Source organism: Nycticebus coucang, chromosome 15 (assembly GCF_027406575.1).
Source record: "Nycticebus coucang isolate mNycCou1 chromosome 15, mNycCou1.pri, whole genome shotgun sequence".
Classification (NCBI taxonomy): domain Eukaryota; kingdom Metazoa; phylum Chordata; class Mammalia; order Primates; family Lorisidae; genus Nycticebus; species Nycticebus coucang.
The window spans coordinates 76,553,623-76,559,678 of record NC_069794.1 but is presented as its reverse complement, the minus strand read 5'-3'; the positions used below and the strand labels follow the sequence as shown (position 1 = coordinate 76,559,678).

General features: G+C 39.1%; 1 non-coding gene across 1 annotated transcript; it reads left to right on the top strand.

The window, feature by feature from the left end:
• Positions 1–5,412: 5,412 nt before the first annotated feature.
• Positions 5,413–5,519, top strand: LOC128567027 (U6 spliceosomal RNA). The gene has a single exon (XR_008374703.1). It is a non-coding gene; the product is annotated as a U6 spliceosomal RNA (small nuclear RNA).
• The last annotated feature ends 537 nt before the right edge of the window (positions 5,520–6,056 follow it).

Genomic DNA, 6,056 nt, shown 5'->3' with positions numbered 1-6,056 from the left:
CAAACAGAACTCCCTTGCTGGGGCAGCTCCAGAGGAGCTACACAGGGTCACTCCCTACAAAGATCCAGCAACAAGACAGTGATCCTGCTGGGGTCTAATCTTGGAGAGACACCTCCCCAACTCTGAGGACGGGCAGAGGCAGTGGTGAAAAATAGTCATGAGGCAAAATCAATGGAAATACTCTGGCAATATGAATAATCAGAGTAGATCAACTCCCCCAAGGAACAATGGGGCAGAAACAGCACAAGATCCCATGCACAAACAAATGGCTGAGATGTCAGAAATCGAATTCAGAATCTGGATAGCAAATAAGATCAAATCAGAATTCCAAGCAGTAACCCAAAAGATGTCTCAAGAATTCAACGAATTCAAAGACCAAATGACCAAAGATTTTGACACATTGAGACAAGAAGTTGCAGCCCTCAAAGATCTGAGAAACACAGAAGAATCCCCCAGTAACAGAATGGAGCAAGCAGAAGAAAGGATTTCTGACATTGAAGACAAAGCTTTCGAATACTCCCAAACTCCCAAAGAGGAAGAGAAATGCAGGGCAAAAAAAGATCACTCTCTCAGAGAGCTCTGGGATAAATCGAAGAAAATCAATATTTGTCTTACAGGGATCCCCGAAAGCAACGAAGTGGCTTCACAAGGCACAGATTCTCTTCTCCATGAGATTATGAAGGAGAACTTTCCAGACATGCCAAGAGATTCTGAAATTCAGATAGCAGATAGTTTCAGAACTCCAGCATGACTCAACCCAAATAAAACATCCCCCAGACACATCATAATCAATTTCACTAAAGTTAATATGAAGAAGAAAATTCTGAAAGCCAGACGAAAGAAAACCATCACCTACAAGGGCAATAATATTGGAATAACTACAGATCTCTCTTCTGAAAACTTTCAAGCTAGAAGAGGATGGTCATCGAATTTTAATCTCCTAAAACAAAATAACTTTCAACCCAGGATCCTGTACACATCTAAACTGAGTTTCATTTATGACGGAGAAATTAAATACTTCAATGACATTCACATGTTGAAGAAATTTGCCATAACTAAACCAGCTCTCCAGGATATTCTCAGATCTATCCTCCATAAAGCGCAGCATAATCCTCCACCACAAAAGTAAACCCACCCAGGGTGGAGAGCAAGATGGCGGCCGAGTAACAGCTTCCTTGCATCTGGGCAGTGTGAGTCTGGGGAGATAAGACTCCAGGCATCTCTGGCTGGTGGGATCTGCCTATAATCATCCCTTTGAGGAAATAGGGAGTCAGCGAGAGACTTCTGGACCCCAAGAGGAGGACAAAAACAGTGGAAAACTGGCAATTAATCACGTGTGTTTGATTGGTCGAATCCCCCCAACAGCTGTAAGTGCAGTAACAGCGAGACTGCAAACCAGAAAGTCCTTACCTGTGAACTGTTTTGGTGTTTTTGGACTTGGCCCTCAGTTGAACTGCCTTGGGGAGAGCTTGAATGGGAGTGTGGAGAACTTTGGGCGTTGTCTGGGACCCCAGACTGAGCCACTGAGCAGGCTGGACAGAGCTAATAGTGTTTGTCTGTGGTCCGCAGGGAGCCATTGTGAGAGAACTGCCCCAACAAGGTCCACCCTAGGGGTTGCAGAGCAAGGATTGGGTGGGACCTAGTAACCTAGTGACTGAGCAGCCTAAAGGTGGGGTCTCAGCCGCCTTATAGCCCGAACCTTCAGGAGCAGAGTGAGACTGGTTTTGGCACAGTGGGTAAGTGGATAGCCACTTCACAAGTGATTCCAGTGACAAGCACTTTCCTGGGAAAGCTTCTGCTTAGCAAGTTTAGAAGCTTAAAGTGCCTTTTAAGAGGGCTGAAGAGAGACTTATGGTATCTACCCTGTGGAGTTTGGGAAATCAGCAGAGGCCTCCAGTCATATCAGCATTGTAATTAACAGTAGACCATCTGTTGCCCAGATAATATTCAACAAGATATATATACTGCTTTGTTTTTGGTTGTTTTTTTTTTTTTGCTTGTTTTTTGTTTATTTTGATGTGTTGTTGTTTTGTTTTTTAATTTCAACCTTTTCAGTATAGATTCTTTCTTTTCTTTCTCCAGTTTTCTAGTACAAATACAATTTACCATTCCTGCCCTTTTCAATAACTAGAACTTCATTTTTGCTAGTGTTTCTACCACTATTATTTGTTTTTTCACCCAATTTTATCCCATAAAGTTTTCTCTTTGCTTGTTTTGGTTTGATTTATACCATTTTTGTCTTTCCTCTCTACTTGGTGGAGGTAGGGTACTGTGTCTGATCAGGTTAGCAAAGAGTTGCTGACCTCAAAGGAACCATCAAATTGGTACCTCCAGAGGTTGGGGTTTTTTAAGTTTGTGTCAAAGTACCCTACTGTACACCTATATTGCTCTGTCTCCCTCTTTCTGTGCCTCTCTTCTTTTTGTCAATATTCCTCTTACCCACCCCTCTCCTTTCTCTATTTTCTTTTCATTCTTTCCTTCTTTCTTTCATCCCTTCTTGCTTTTTAACCTTCTCATCCTTCTGGTCCTGTACCAAAAGGACTCATCGAAACCTTAGTGCACAGGAAAGGGAACTTAAAGAGCAAGAGGAAGTGAAAGGAAAATTAGGGCAAGGAAACAGATAAAAGAAATCACTCATGAGGAAGAATCAGCAGAAAACTCCATGCAACATGAAGAACCAGTCCAGAAAAACCCCTCCAAGGGACCATGAGGGAGCTACTGCAAAGGATTCCATCAATAAAGAAATATTAGGAATGACAGAAAGGGAATTTAGAATACACATGATGAAAACAATGAAGGAAATGATGGAAACAATGAAGGAAACTGCTAATATAGTGGGAAATAACCAAAAGGAAATCCAAAACCAGAATCAAATAAGAGATGAACGATATGAAGAATATAGAAAGGATATAGCAGAGCTGATGGAACTAAAGTAGTCGATTAAGGAACTTAAAGATGCAATGGAAATTATCAGCAACAGGTTAGACTATGCAGAAGAAAGAATTTCAGAGGTAGAAGACAAAGTTCTTGAGATAACTCAGATAGTAAAAGAGGCACAAAAGAAGAGAAAGAAAGCAGAATGTTCACTGTCAGAATTATGGGACCTTATGAAGTGTTTCAACATACGAGTTATAGGAATCCCAGAAGGGGAAGAAGAATGCCCCAGAGGAATGGAAGCCATACTAGAGAATATTATAAAAGAAAATTTCCCAAATATCACCAAACATTCTCACACACTGCTTTCACAGGGATATCGGACCCCAGGTTGCCTCAACTCTAACCGAGCTTCACCAAAACACATTGTGATGAACCTGTCCAAAGTCAAGACAAAAGAAAAGATTCTGCAAGCTGCCAGAAGTAAGCGCCAGTTGACCTACAGGGGCAAATCCATCACAGTGACTGAAGACTTCTATAATGAAACTTTCCAAGCAAGAAGACAATGGTCATCTACCTTTAATCTACTTAAACAGAACAATTTCCAGCCCAGAATTCTGTACCCTGCTAAGCTAAGCCTTAAAATTGATGGAGAAATCAAATCATTTACAGAAATACAAACATTGAGGAAATTTGCAACAACAGGACCAACTCTACAGGAAATACTTCAACCTGTTCTACACACTGACCATCACAATGGATCAGTAGCAAAGTAAAAACTCAGAAATTAAAGGACAGAACCTAATCTCCACACTGATGCAAAAGATAAAAGTAAGCAATGGACTCTCACAAAATAAGATGAAAGAACACTACGACACTTATCAATTATCTCAATAAATGTTAATGGTTTGAATTCCCCACTGAAGAGACATAGATTGGCTGACTGGATTAAAAAACACAAGCCATCCATTTGCTGTCTGCAAGAAACAAAGCTGGATTCAAAAGACAAATTAAAGCTCCGAGTCAAGGGTTGGAAGACAATTTTTCAGGCAAATGGAATTCAGAAGAAAAGAGGAGTTGCAATCTTATTTTCAGATTCATGTGGATTTAAAGCAACTAAAGTCCAAAAAGACAAAGATGGTCACTTTATATTGGTCAAGGGAAAAATACAACAAGAAGATGTTTCAATTCTAAATATTTATGTACCCAATACAAAATGGTCCCAGATTCTTGAAACAGACCTTACTCAGTCTGAGCAATATAATATCCGATAATATCATAATAACAGGGGACTTTAACACTCCTCTTACAGAGCTGGCCAGATCCTCTAAATAGAAATTAAACAAAGATATGAGATTTAAATCAGACCCTAGAACAACTGTGCTTCATAGATGCATATAGAACACTCCATCCCAAAGATAAACAATACATATTCTTCTCATCACCCCATGGAACATTCTCCAAAATTGATCATATCCTGGGACACAAAAAAAATATCAACAGAATCAAAAGAATTGAAAATTTATCTTGTATCTTCTCAGACCATAAGGCACTAAGGGTGGAACTCAACTCTAACAAAAACGTTCGACCCCACACAAAGACATGGAAATTAAACAATCTTCTGTTGAATAACAGATGGGTGCAGGAAGAAATAAAATAGGAAATTATTAACTTCCTTGAGCATAACAACAATGAAGACACAAGCTACCAAAATCTGTGGGATATTGCAAAAGCAGTTTTCAGAGGAAAATTTATCGCTTTTGGTGCCTACATTCGAAGAACAGAAAGAGGGCACATCAACAAACTCACAAGCCATCTTACGGAGTGGAAAACAAACAACAATCTAAGCCTAGTTTCAGTAGAAGAAAAGAAATCTCCAAAATCAAATCAGAGATCAATGAAATTGAAAACAAAATAATCATTCAGAAAATTAATGAAAGATGGAGTTGGTTTTTTGAAAAAATTAATAAAATAGATAAACCATGGGCCAGACTAATGAGAAATAGAAAAGTAAAATCTCTAGTAACCTCAATCAGAAATGATAAAGGGGAAATAACAGCTGATCCCACAGAGATGTAAGAGATCATCTCTGAATACTACCAGAAACTCTATGCCCAGAAATTTGACAATGTGAAGTAAATGGATCAACATTTGGAATCATATCCTCTCCCTAGACTTAGCCAGGAAGAAACAGAGCTCCTGAACAGACCAATTTCAAACACTGAGATTAAAGAAACAATAAAAAATCTTCCAACCAAAAAATGCCCTGGTCTATATGGCTTCACAGCAGAATTCTATCAAACCTTCAAGGAAGAGCTTATTCCTGTACTGCAGAAATTATTCCAAAAAATTGAGGAAGAAGGAATCTTCCCCTACACCTTCTATGAAGGAAACATCACCCTGATACCAAAACAAGGAAAAGACCCAACCAAGAAGGAGAATTTCAGGCCAATCTCACTCATGAATATAGATGCAAAAATTCTCAACAAAATCCTAGCCAATAGATTACAGCTTATCCTCAAAAAAGTCATTCATCATGTGCTCGCTTCGGCAGCACATATACTAAAATTGGAATGATACAGAGAAGATTAGCATGGCCCCTGTGCAAGGATGACACGCAAATTCGTGAAGCGTTCCATATTTAAAAAAAAAAAAAAAAAAAGTCATTCATCATGATCAAGTAGGTTTCATCCCAGGGATGCAAGGCTGGTTGGATATACACAAGTCCATAAAAATTATCCTCCATATTAACAGAGGCAAAAATAAAGATCATATGATCCTCTCAATAGATGCAGAAAAAGCATTTGATAAAATCCAGCATCCTTTTCTAATTAGAACACTGAAGAGTATAGGCATAGGTGGCACATTTCTAAAACTGATTGAAGCTATCTATGACAAACCCACAGCTAATATTTTACTGAATGGAGTAAAACTGAAAGCTTTTCCTCTTAAAACTGGAACTAGACAAGGTTGTCCTCTGTCACCTTTACTATTCAACATAGTGCTGGAAGTTCTAGCCAATACAATTAGGCAAATACAAGGGAATAAAGGGAATCCAAATGGGAGCAGGGCAGTCAAACTCTCCCTCTTGGTGATGACATGATCTTATACTTAGAGAATCCCAAAGACTCAACCACCAGACTCCTAGAAGTCATAAAAAAATACAGTAATGTTTCAGGATA